This window comes from Corythoichthys intestinalis, chromosome 13 (genome assembly GCF_030265065.1).
Source record: "Corythoichthys intestinalis isolate RoL2023-P3 chromosome 13, ASM3026506v1, whole genome shotgun sequence".
In the NCBI taxonomy this organism is placed as follows: Eukaryota; Metazoa; Chordata; class Actinopteri; order Syngnathiformes; family Syngnathidae; genus Corythoichthys; species Corythoichthys intestinalis.
In genome coordinates this window covers 29,382,205-29,396,708 of record NC_080407.1, presented here as the reverse complement: position 1 = coordinate 29,396,708, position 14,504 = coordinate 29,382,205, and positions in this window count along the sequence as shown.

Below are 14,504 nucleotides of genomic sequence, written 5' to 3'. Positions count from 1 at the left end.
TGGCCGAGAAATGTAATTTTGATGTTAACTCCCAAACCGCTGCGCAGAAGTCAACCAAACTTCACCCAATAGTGTATTGTATCACAATCTAGTAGTTACATTTGAAAATTTTGTTCTAGGACATTTTGTTTGAACGCAATCATCAAACTTAATTAAAAAAGTCATTTAAGCCTTTTCACAGTGAGATCTATGCGATATGGCCGAGAAATGTAATTTTGATGTTAACTCCCAAACCGCTGCGCAGAAGTCAACCAAACTTCACCCAATAGTGTATTGTATCACAATCTAGTAGTTACATTTGGAAATTTAGTTCTAGGACATTTGGTTTGAGCGCAATCTTCAAACTTAATTAAAAAAAGTCATTTAAGCCTTTTCACAGTGAGATCTATGCGATATGGCCGAGAAATGTAATTTTGATGTTAACTCCCAAACCGCTGCGCAGAAGTCAACCAAACTTCACCCAATAGTGTATTTTATCACAATCTAGTAGTTACATTTGGAAATTTAGTTCTAGGACATTTGGTTTGAGCGCAATCTTCAAACTTAATTAAAAAAAGTCATTTAAGGCTTTTCACAGTGAGATCTATGCGATATGGCCGAGAAATGTAATTTTGATGTTAACTCCCAAACCGCTGCGCAGAAGTCAACCAAACTTCACCCAATAGTGTATTTTATCACAATCTAGTAGTTACATTTGGAAATTTAGTTCTAGGACATTTGATTTGAGCGCAATCTTCAAACTTAATTAAAAAAAGTCATTTAAGCGTTTTCACAGTGAGATCTATGCGATATGGCCGAGAAATGTAATTTTGATGTTCACTCCCAAACCGCTGCGCAGAAGTCAACCAAACTTCACCCAATAGTGTATTTTATCACAATCTAGTAGTTACACGTGGAAATTTGGTTCTAGGACATTTGATTTGAGCGCAATCCTCAAACTTAGGTCAAAAAAGCCATTTAAGCCTTTTCACAGTGAGATCTATGCGATATGGCCGAGAAATGTAATTTTGATGTTAACTCCCAAACCGCTGCGCAGAAGTAAACCAAACTTCACCCATTAGTGTATTGTATCACAATCTAGTAGTTACATGTGGAAATTTGGTTCTAGGACATTTGATTTGAGCGCAATCCTCAAACTTAGGTCAAAAAAGCCATTTAAGCCTTTTCACAGTGAGATCTATGCGATATGGCCGAGAAATGTAATTTTGATGTTAACTCCCAAACCGCTGCGCAGAAGTAAACCAAACTTCACCCAATAGTCTATTGTATCACAATCTAGTAGTTACATTTGGAAATTTAGTTCTAGGACATTTGGTTTGAGCGCAATCTTCAAACTTAATTAAAAAAAAGTCATTTAAGCCTTTTCACAGTGAGATCTATGCGATATGGCCGAGAAATGTAATTTTGATGTTAACTCCCAAACCGCTGCGCAGAAGTCAACCAAACTTCACCCAATAGTGTATTTTATCACAATCTAGTAGTTACATTTGGAAATTTAGTTCTAGGACATTTGGTTTGAGCGCAATCTTCAAACTTAATTAAAAAAAGTCATTTAAGGCTTTTCACAGTGAGATCTATGCGATATGGCCGAGAAATGTAATTTTGATGTTAACTCCAAAACTGCTGCGCAGAAGTCAACCAAACTTCACCCAATAGTGTATTTTATCACAATCTAGTAGTTACATTTGGAAATTTAGTTCTAGGACATTTGATTTGAGCGCAATCTTCAAACTTAATTAAAAAAAGTCATTTAAGGCTTTTCACAGTGAGATCTATGCGATATGGCCGAGAAATGTAATTTTGATGTTAACTCCCAAACCGCTGCGCAGAAGTCAACCAAACTTCACCCAATAGTGTATTTTATCACAATCCAGTAGTTACATTTGGAAATTTAGTTCTAGGACATTTAATTTGAGCGCAATCTTCAAACTTAATTAAAAAAAGTCATTTAAGCGTTTTCACAGTGAGATCCATGCGATATGGCCGAGAAATGTAATTTTGATGTTCACTCCAAAACCGCTGTGCAGAAGTCAACCAAACTTCACCCAATAGTGTATTTTATCACAATCTAGTAGTTACATGTGGAAATTTGGTTCTAGGACATTTGATTTGAGCGCAATCCTCAAACTTAGGTCAAAAAAGCCATTTAAGCCTTTTCACAGTGAGATCTATGCGATATGGCCGAGAAATGTAATTTTGATGTTAACTCCCAAACCGCTGCGCAGAAGTCAACCAAACTTCACCCAATAGTGTATTGTATCACAATCTAGTAGTTACATTTGGAAATTTAGTTCTAGGACATTTGGTTTGAGCGCAATCTTCAAACTTAATTAAAAAAAGTCATTTAAGCCTTTTCACAGTGAGATCTATGCGATATGGCCGAGAAATGTAATTTTGATGTTAACTCCCAAACCGCTGCGCAGAAGTCAACCAAACTTCACCCAATAGTGTATTTTATCACAATCTAGTAGTTACATTTGGAAATTTAGTTCTAGGACATTTGGTTTGAGCGCAATCTTCAAACTTAATTAAAAAAAGTCATTTAAGCCTTTTCACAGTGAGATCTATGCGATATGGCCGAGAAATGTAATTTTGATGTTAACTCCCAAACCGCTGCGCAGAAGTAAACCAAACTTCACCCAATAGTGTATTGTATCACAATCTAGTAGTTATATTTGAAAATTTTGTTCTAGGACATTTTTTTTTAGCGCAATCATCAAACTTTATTAAAAAAGTCATTTAAGCCTTTTCACAGTGAGATCTATGCGATATGGCCGAGAAATGTAAATTTCATGTTAACTCCCAAACCGCTGCGCAGAAGTCAACCAAACTTCACCCAATAGTGTATTGTATCACATTCTAGTAGTTACATTAAAAAATTTCGTTCTAGGACATTTGGTTTGAGCGCAATCATTAAACTTAATTAAAAAAGTCATTTAAGCCTTTTCACAGTGAGATCTATGCGATATGGCCAAGAAATGTAATTTTGATGTTAACTCCCAAACCGCTGCGCAGAAGTCAACCAAACTTCACCCAATAGTGTATTGTATCACAATCTAGTAGTTACATTTGAAAATTTTGTTCTAGGACATTTTGTTTGAGCGCAATCATCAAACTTAATTAAAAAAGTCATTTAAGCCTTTTCACAGTGAGATCTATGCGATATGGCCGAGAAATGTAATTTTGATGTTAACTCCCAAACCGCTGCGCAGAAGTCAACCAAACTTCACCCAATAGTGTATTGTATCACATTCTAGTAGTTACATTTAAAATTTTCGTTCTAGGACATTTTGTTTGAGCGCAATCATCAAACTTAATTAAAAAAGTCATTTAAGCCTTTTCACAGTGAGATCTATGCGATATGGCCGAGAAATGTAATTTTGATGTTAACTCCCAAACCGCTGCGCAGACGTCAACCAAACTTCACCCAATAGTGTATTGTATCACAATCTAGTAGTTACATTTGAAAATTTTGTTCTAGGACATTTTGTTTGAACGCAATCATCAAACTTAATTAAAAAAGTCATTTAAGCCTTTTCACAGTGAGATCTATGCGATATGGCCGAGAAATGTAATTTTGATGTTAACTCCCAAACCGCTGCGCAGAAGTCAACCAAACTTCACCCAATAGTGTATTGTATCACAATCTAGTAGTTACATTTGGAAATTTAGTTCTAGGACATTTGGTTTGAGCGCAATCTTCAAACTTAATTAAAAAAAGTCATTTAAGCCTTTTCACAGTGAGATCTATGCGATATGGCCGAGAAATGTAATTTTGATGTTAACTCCCAAACCGCTGCGCAGAAGTCAACCAAACTTCACCCAATAGTGTATTTTATCACAATCTAGTAGTTACATTTGGAAATTTAGTTCTAGGACATTTGGTTTGAGCGCAATCTTCAAACTTAATTAAAAAAAGTCATTTAAGGCTTTTCACAGTGAGATCTATGCGATATGGCCGAGAAATGTAATTTTGATGTTAACTCCCAAACCGCTGCGCAGAAGTCAACCAAACTTCACCCAATAGTGTATTTTATCACAATCCAGTAGTTACATTTGGAAATTTAGTTCTAGGACATTTGATTTGAGCGCAATCTTCAAACTTAATTAAAAAAAGTCATTTAAGCGTTTTCACAGTGAGATCTATGCGATATGGCCGAGAAATGTAATTTTGATGTTCACTCCCAAACCGCTGCGCAGAAGTCAACCAAACTTCACCCAATAGTGTATTTTATCACAATCTAGTAGTTACACGTGGAAATTTGGTTCTAGGACATTTGATTTGAGCGCAATCCTCAAACTTAGGTCAAAAAAGCCATTTAAGCCTTTTCACAGTGAGATCTATGCGATATGGCCGAGAAATGTAATTTTGATGTTAACTCCCAAACCGCTGCGCAGAAGTAAACCAAACTTCACCCATTAGTGTATTGTATCACAATCTAGTAGTTACATGTGGAAATTTGGTTCTAGGACATTTGATTTGAGCGCAATCCTCAAACTTAGGTCAAAAAAGCCATTTAAGCCTTTTCACAGTGAGATCTATGCGATATGGCCGAGAAATGTAATTTTGATGTTAACTCCCAAACCGCTGCGCAGAAGTAAACCAAACTTCACCCAATAGTCTATTGTATCACAATCTAGTAGTTACATTTGGAAATTTAGTTCTAGGACATTTTGTTTGAACGCAATCATCAAACTTAATTAAAAAAGTCATTTAAGCCTTTTCACAGTGAGATCTATGCGATATGGCCGAGAAATGTAATTTTGATGTTAACTCCCAAACCGCTGCGCAGAAGTCAACCAAACTTCACCCAATAGTGTATTGTAACACAATCTAGTAGTTACATTTGGAAATTTAGTTCTAGGACATTTGGTTTGAGCGCAATCTTCAAACTTAATTAAAAAAAGTCATTTAAGCCTTTTCACAGTGAGATCTATGAGATGTGGCCGAGAAATGTAATTTTGATGTTAACTCCCAAACCGCTGCGCAGAAGTCAACCAAACTTCACCCAATAGTGTATTTTATCACAATCTAGTAGTTACATTTGGAAATTTAGTTCTAGGACATTTGGTTTGAGCGCAATCTTCAAACTTAATTAAAAAAAGTCATTTAAGGCTTTTCACAGTGAGATCTATGCGATATGGCCGAGAAATGTAATTTTGATGTTAACTCCCAAACCGCTGCGCAGAAGTCAACCAAACTTCACCCAATAGTGTATTTTATCACAATCCAGTAGTTACATTTGGAAATTTAGTTCTAGGACATTTGATTTGAGCGCAATCTTCAAACTTAATTAAAAAAAGTCATTTAAGCGTTTTCACAGTGAGATCTATGCGATATGGCCGAGAAATGTAATTTTGATGTTCACTCCAAAACCGCTGTGCAGAAGTCAACCAAACTTCACCCAATAGTGTATTTTATCACAATCTAGTAGTTACATTTGGAAATTTGGTTCTAGGACATTTGATTTGAGCGCAATCCTCAAACTTAGGTCAAAAAAGCCATTTAAGACTTTTCACAGTGAGATCTATGCGATATGGCCGAGAAATGTAATTTTGATGTTAACTCCCAAACCGCTGCGCAGAAGTAAACCAAACTTCACCCAATAGTGTATTTTATCACAATCTAGTAGTTACATTTGAAAATTTTTTTCTAGGACATTTTGTTTGAGCGCAATCATCAAACTTTATTAAAAAAGTCATTTAAGCCTTTTCACAGTGAGATCTATGCGATATGGCCGAGAAATGTAAATTTCATGTTAACTCCCAAACCGCTGCGCAGAAGTCAACCAAACTTCACCCAATAGTGTATTGTATCACATTCTAGTAGTTACATTTAAAAATTTCGTTCTAGGACATTTGGTTTGAGCGCAATCATTAAACTTAATTAAAAAAGTCATTTAAGCCTTTTCACAGTGAGATCTATGCGATATGGCCGAGAAATGTAATTTTGATGTTAACTCCCAAACCGCTGCGCAGAAGTCAACCAAACTTCACCCAATAGTGTATTGTATCACAATCTAGTAGTTACATTTGAAAATTTTGTTCTAGGACATTTTGTTTGAGCGCAATCATCAAACTTAATTAAAAAAGTCATTTAAGCCTTTTCACAGTGAGATCTATGCGATATGGCCGAGAAATGTAATTTTGATGTTAACTCCCAAACCGCTGCGCAGAAGTCAACCAAACTTCACCCAATAGTGTATTGTATCACATTCTAGTAGTTACATTTAAAATTTTCGTTCTAGGACATTTTGTTTGAGCGCAATCATCAAACTTAATTAAAAAAGTCATTTAAGCCTTTTCACAGTGAGATCTATGCGATATGGCCGAGAAATGTAATTTTGATGTTAACTCCCAAACCGCTGCGCAGAAGTCAACCAAACTTCACCCAATAGTGTATTGTATCACAATCTAGTAGTTACATGTGGAAATTTGGTTCTAGGACATTTGATTTGAGCGCAATCCTCAAACTTAGGTCAAAAAAGCCATTTAAGCCTTTTCACAGTGAGATCTATGCGATATGGCCGAGAAATGTAATGTTAATGTTAACTCCCAAACCGCTGCGCAGAAGTCAACCAAACTTCACCCAATAGTGTATTGTATCACAATCTAGTAGTTACATTTGAAAATTTTGTTCTAGGACATTTTGTTTGAACGCAATCATCAAACTTAATTAAAAAAGTCATTTAAGCCTTTTCACAGTGAGATCTATGCGATATGGCCGAGAAATGTAATTTTGATGTTAACTCCCAAACCGCTGCGCAGAAGTCAACCAAACTTCACCCAATAGTGTATTGTATCACAATCTAGTAGTTACATTTGGAAATTTAGTTCTAGGACATTTGGTTTGAGCGCAATCTTCAAACTTAATTAAAAAAAGTCATTTAAGCCTTTTCACAGTGAGATCTATGCGATATGGCCGAGAAATGTAATTTTGATGTTAACTCCCAAACCGCTGCGCAGAAGTCAACCAAACTTCACCCAATAGTGTATTTTATCACAATCCAGTAGTTACATTTGGAAATTTAGTTCTAGGACATTTGATTTGAGCGCAATCTTCAAACTTAATTAAAAAAAGTCATTTAAGCGTTTTCACAGTGAGATCCATGCGATATGGCCGAGAAATGTAATTTTGATGTTCACTCCAAAACCGCTGTGCAGAAGTCAACCAAACTTCACCCAATAGTGTATTTTATCACAATCTAGTAGTTACATGTGGAAATTTGGTTCTAGGACATTTGATTTGAGCGCAATCCTCAAACTTAGGTCAAAAAAGCCATTTAAGCCTTTTCACAGTGAGATCTATGCGATATGGCCGAGAAATGTAATTTTGATGTTAACTCCCAAACCGCTGCGCAGAAGTCAACCAAACTTCACCCAATAGTGTATTTTATCACAATCTAGTAGTTACATTTGGAAATTTGGTTCTAGGACATTTGATTTGAGCGCAATCTTCAAACTTAATTAAAAAAAGTCATTTAAGCGTTTTCACAGTGAGATCTATGCGATATGGCCGAGAAATGTAATTTTGATGTTCACTCCCAAACCGCTGCGCAGAAGTCAACCAAACTTCACCCAATAGTGTATTTTATCACAATCTAGTAGTTACATGTGGAAATTTGGTTCTAGGACATTTGATTTGAGCGCAATCCTCAAACTTAGGTCAAAAAAGCCATTTAAGCCTTTTCACAGTGAGATCTATGCGATATGGCCGAGAAATGTAATTTTGATGTTAACTCCCAAACCGCTGCGCAGAAGTAAACCAAACTTCACCCAATAGTGTATTGTATCACAATCTAGTAGTTACATTTGAAAATTTTGTTCTAGGACATTTTGTTTGAGCGCAATCATCAAACTTAATTAAAAAAGTCATTTAAGCCTTTTCACAGTGAGATCTATGCGATATGGCCGAGAAATGTAATTTTGATGTTAACTCCCAAACCGCTGCGCAGAAGTCAACCAAACTTCACCCAATAGTGTATTGTATCACAATCTAGTAGTTACATTTGAAAATTTTGTTCTAGGACATTTTGTTTGAACGCAATCATCAAACTTAATTAAAAAAGTCATTTAAGCCTTTTCACAGTGAGATCTATGCGATATGGCCGAGAAATGTAATTTTGATGTTAACTCCCAAACCGCTGCGCAGAAGTCAACCAAACTTCACCCAATAGTGTATTGTATCACAATCTAGTAGTTACATTTGGAAATTTAGTTCTAGGACATTTGGTTTGAGCGCAATCTTCAAACTTAATTAAAAAAAGTAATTTAAGCCTTTTCACAGTGAGATCTATGTGATATGGCCGAGAAATGTAATTTTGATGTTAACTCCCAAACCGCTGCGCAGAAGTCAACCAAACTTCACCCAATAGTGTATTTTATCACAATCTAGTAGTTACATTTGGAAATTTAGTTCTAGGACATTTGGTTTGAGCGCAATCTTCAAACTTAATTAAAAAAAGTCATTTAAGGCTTTTCACAGTGAGATCTATGCGATATGGCCGAGAAATGTAATTCTGATGTTAACTCCCAAACCGCTGCGCAGAAGTCAACCAAACTTCACCCAATAGTGTATTTTATCACAATCCAGTAGTTACATTTGGAAATTTAGTTCTAGGACATTTGATTTGAGCGCAATCTTCAAACTTAATTAAAAAAAGTCATTTAAGCGTTTTCACAGTGAGATCCATGCGATATGGCCGAGAAATGTAATTTTGATGTTCACTCCAAAACCGCTGTGCAGAAGTCAACCAAACTTCACCCAATAGTGTATTTTATCACAATCTAGTAGTTACATGTGGAAATTTGGTTCTAGGACATTTGATTTGAGCGCAATCCTCAAACTTAGGTCAAAAAAGCCATTTAAGCCTTTTCACAGTGAGATCTATGCGATATGGCCGAGAAATGTAATTTTGATGTTAACTCCCAAACCGCTGCGCAGAAGTCAACCAAACTTCACCCAATAGTGTATTGTATCACAATCTAGTAGTTACATTTGGAAATTTAGTTCTAGGACATTTGGTTTGAGCGCAATCTTCAAACTTAATTAAAAAAAGTCATTTAAGCCTTTTCACAGTGAGATCTATGCGATATGGCCGAGAAATGTAATTTTGATGTTAACTCCCAAACCGCTGCGCAGAAGTCAACCAAACTTCACCCAATAGTGTATTTTATCACAATCTAGTAGTTACATTTGGAAATTTAGTTCTAGGACATTTGGTTTGAGCGCAATCTTCAAACTTAATTAAAAAAAGTCATTTAAGCCTTTTCACAGTGAGATCTATGCGATATGGCCGAGAAATGTAATTTTGATGTTAACTCCCAAACCGCTGCGCAGAAGTAAACCAAACTTCACCCAATAGTGTATTGTATCACAATCTAGTAGTTACATTTGAAAATTTTGTTCTAGGACATTTTTTTTGAGCGCAATCATCAAACTTTATTAAAAAAGTCATTTAAGCCTTTTCACAGTGAGATCTATGCGATATGGCCGAGAAATGTAAATTTCATGTTAACTCCCAAACCGCTGCGCAGAAGTCAACCAAACTTCACCCAATAGTGTATTGTATCACAATCTAGTAGTTACATTTGAAAATTTTGTTCTAGGACATTTTGTTTGAGCGCAACCATCAAACTTAATTAAAAAAGTCATTTAAGCCTTTTCACAGTGAGATCTATGCGATATGGCCGAGAAATGTAATTTTGATGTTAACTCCCAAACCGCTGCGCAGAAGTCAACCAAACTTCACCCAATAGTGTATTGTATCACATTCTAGTAGTTACATTTAAAATTTTCGTTCTAGGACATTTTGTTTGAGCGCAATCATCAAACTTAATTAAAAAAGTCATTTAAGCCTTTTCACAGTGAGATCTATGCGATATGGCCGAGAAATGTAATTTTGATGTTAACTCCCAAACCGCTGCGCAGAAGTCAACCAAACTTCACCCAATAGTGTATTGTATCACAATCTAGTAGTTACATTTGAAAATTTTGTTCTAGGACATTTTGTTTGAACGCAATCATCAAACTTAATTAAAAAAGTCATTTAAGCCTTTTCACAGTGAGATCTATGCGATATGGCCGAGAAATGTAATTTTGATGTTAACTCCCAAACCGCTGCGCAGAAGTCAACCAAACTTCACCCAATAGTGTATTGTATCACAATCTAGTAGTTACATTTGGAAATTTAGTTCTAGGACATTTGGTTTGAGCGCAATCTTCAAACTTAATTAAAAAAAGTCATTTAAGCCTTTTCACAGTGAGATCTATGCGATATGGCCGAGAAATGTAATTTTGATGTTAACTCCCAAACCGCTGCGCAGAAGTCAACCAAACTTCACCCAATAGTGTATTTTATCACAATCTAGTAGTTACATTTGGAAATTTAGTTCTAGGACATTTGGTTTGAGCGCAATCTTCAAACTTAATTAAAAAAAGTCATTTAAGGCTTTTCACAGTGAGATCTATGCGATATGGCCGAGAAATGTAATTTTGATGTTAACTCCCAAACCGCTGCGCAGAAGTCAACCAAACTTCACCCAATAGTGTATTTTATCACAATCTAGTAGTTACATTTGGAAATTTAGTTCTAGGACATTTGATTTGAGCGCAATCTTCAAACTTAATTAAAAAAAGTCATTTAAGCGTTTTCACAGTGAGATCTATGCGATATGGCCGAGAAATGTAATTTTGATGTTCACTCCCAAACCGCTGCGCAGAAGTCAACCAAACTTCACCCAATAGTGTATTTTATCACAATCTAGTAGTTACACGTGGAAATTTGGTTCTAGGACATTTGATTTGAGCGCAATCCTCAAACTTAGGTCAAAAAAGCCATTTAAGCCTTTTCACAGTGAGATCTATGCGATATGGCCGAGAAATGTAATTTTGATGTTAACTCCCAAACCGCTGCGCAGAAGTAAACCAAACTTCACCCATTAGTGTATTGTATCACAATCTAGTAGTTACATGTGGAAATTTGGTTCTAGGACATTTGATTTGAGCGCAATCCTCAAACTTAGGTCAAAAAAGCCATTTAAGCCTTTTCACAGTGAGATCTATGCGATATGGCCGAGAAATGTAATTTTGATGTTAACTCCCAAACCGCTGCGCAGAAGTAAACCAAACTTCACCCAATAGTCTATTGTATCACAATCTAGTAGTTACATTTGAAAATTTTGTTCTAGGACATTTTGTTTGAGCGCAATCATCAAACTTAATTAAAAAAGTCATTTAAGCCTTTTCACAGTGAGATCTATGCGATATGGCCGAGAAATGTAATTTTGATGTTAACTCCCAAACCGCTGCGCAGAAGTCAACCAAACTTCACCCAATAGTGTATTGTATCACAATCTAGTAGTTACATTTAAAAATTTTGTTCTAGGACATTTTGTTTGAACGCAATCATCAAACTTAATTAAAAAAGTCATTTAGGCCTTTTCACAGTGAGATCTATGCGATATGGCCGAGAAATGTAATTTTGATGTTAACTCCCAAACCGCTGCGCAGAAGTCAACCAAACTTCACCCAATAGTGTATTGTATCACAATCTAGTAGTTACATTTGGAAATTTAGTTCTAGGACATTTGGTTTGAGCGCAATCTTCAAACTTAATTAAAAAAAGTCATTTAAGCCTTTTCACAGTGAGATCTATGCGATGTGGCCGAGAAATGTAATTTTGATGTTAACTCCCAAACCGCTGCGCAGAAGTCAACCAAACTTCACCCAATAGTGTATTTTATCACAATCTAGTAGTTACATTTGGAAATTTAGTTCTAGGACATTTGGTTTGAGCGCAATCTTCAAACTTAATTAAAAAAAGTCATTTAAGGCTTTTCACAGTGAGATCTATGCGATATGGCCGAGAAATGTAATTTTGATGTTAACTCCCAAACCGCTGCGCAGAAGTCAACCAAACTTCACCCAATAGTGTATTTTATCACAATCCAGTAGTTACATTTGGAAATTTAGTTCTAGGACATTTGATTTGAGCGCAATCTTCAAACTTAATTAAAAAAAGTCATTTAAGCGTTTTCACAGTGAGATCTATGCGATATGGCCGAGAAATGTAATTTTGATGTTCACTCCAAAACCGCTGTGCAGAAGTCAACCAAACTTCACCCAATAGTGTATTTTATCACAATCTAGTAGTTACATGTGGAAATTTGGTTCTAGGACATTTGATTTGAGCGCAATCCTCAAACTTAGGTCAAAAAAGTCATTTAAGCCTTTTCACAGTGAGATCTATGCGATATGGCCGAGAAATGTAATTTTGATGTTAACTCCCAAACCGCTGCGCAGAAGTAAACCAAACTTCACCCAATAGTGTATTTTATCACAATCTAGTAGTTACATTTGAAAAATTTTTTCTAGGACATTTTGTTTGAGCGCAATCATCAAACTTAATTAAAAAAGTCATTTAAGCCTTTTCACAGTGAGATCTATGCGATATGGCCGAGAAATGTAATTTTGATGTTAACTCCCAAACCGCTGCGCAGAAGTCAACCAAACTTCACCCAATAGTGTATTGTATCACAATCTAGTAGTTACATTTAAAAATTTTGTTCTAGGACATTTTGTTTGAACGCAATCATCAAACTTAATTAAAAAAGTCATTTAAGCCTTTTCACAGTGAGATCTATGCGATATGGCCGAGAAATGTAATTTTGATGTTAACTCCCAAACCGCTGCGCAGAAGTCAACCAAACTTCACCCAATAGTGTATTGTATCACAATCTAGTAGTTACATTTGGAAATTTAGTTCTAGGACATTTGGTTTGAGCGCAATCTTCAAACTTAATTAAAAAAAGTCATTTCAGCCTTTTCACAGTGAGATCTATGCGATGTGGCCGAGAAATGTAATTTTGATGTTAACTCCCAAACCGCTGCGCAGAAGTCAACCAAACTTCACCCAATAGTGTATTTTATCACAATCTAGTAGTTACATTTGGAAATTTAGTTCTAGGACATTTGGTTTGAGCGCAATCTTCAAACTTAATTAAAAAAAGTCATTTAAGGCTTTTCACAGTGAGATCTATGCGATATGGCCGAGAAATGTAATTTTGATGTTAACTCCCAAACCACTGCGCAGAAGTCAACCAAACTTCACCCAATAGTGTATTTTATCACAATCCAGTAGTTACATTTGGAAATTTAGTTCTAGGACATTTGATTTGAGCGCAATCTTCAAACTTAATTAAAAAAAGTCATTTAAGCGTTTTCACAGTGAGATCTATGCGATATGGCCGAGAAATGTAATTTTGATGTTCACTCCAAAACCGCTGTGCAGAAGTCAACCAAACTTCACCCAATAGTGTATTTTATCACAATCTAGTAGTTACATGTGGAAATTTGGTTCTAGGACATTTGATGTGAGCGCAATCCTCAAACTTAGGTCAAAAAAGCCATTTAAGACTTTTCACAGTGAGATCTATGCGATATGGCCGAGAAATGTAATTTTGATGTTAACTCCCAAACCGCTGCGCAGAAGTAAACTAAACTTCACCCAATAGTGTATTTTATCACAATCTAGTAGTTACATTTGAAAAATTTTTTCTAGGACATTTTGTTTGAGCGCAATCATCAAACTTTATTAAAAAAGTCATTTAAGCCTTTTCACAGTGAGATCTATGCGATATGACCGAGAAATGTAAATTTCATGTTAACTCCCAAACCGCTGCGCAGAAGTCAACCAAACTTCACCCAATAGTGTATTGTATCACATTCTAGTAGTTACATTTAAAAATTTCGTTCTAGGACATTTGGTTTGAGCGCAATCATTAAACTTAATTAAAAAAGTCATTTAAGCCTTTTCACAGTGAGATCTATGCGATATGGCCGAGAAATGTAATTTTGATGTTAACTCCCAAACCGCTGCGCAGAAGTCAACCAAACTTCACCCAATAGTGTATTGTATCACAATCTAGTAGTTACATTTGAAAATTTTGTTCTAGGACATTTTGTTTGAGCGCAATCATCAAACTTAGGTCAAAAAAGCCATTTAAGCCTTTTCACAGTGAGATCTATGCGATATGGCCGAGAAATGTAATTTTGATGTTAACTCCCAAACCGCTGCGCAGAAGTAAACCAAACTTCACCCAATAGTCTATTGTATCACAATCTAGTAGTTACATTTGAAAATTTTGTTCTAGGACATTTGATTTGAGCGCAATCCTCAAACTTAGGTCAAAAAAGCCATTTAAGCCTTTTCACAGTGAGATCTATGCGATATGGCCGAGAAATGTAATTTTGATGTTAACTCCCAAACCGCTGCGCAGAAGTAAACCAAACTTCACCCAATAGTCTATTGTATCACAATCTAGTAGTTACATTTGAAAATTTTGTTCTAGGACATTTTGTTTGAGCGCAATCATCAAACTTAATTAAAAAAGTCATTTAAGCCTTTTCACAGTGAGATCTATGCGATATGGCCGAGAAATTTAATTTTGATGTTAACTCCCAAACCGCTGCGCAGAAGTCAACCAAACTTCACCCAATAGTG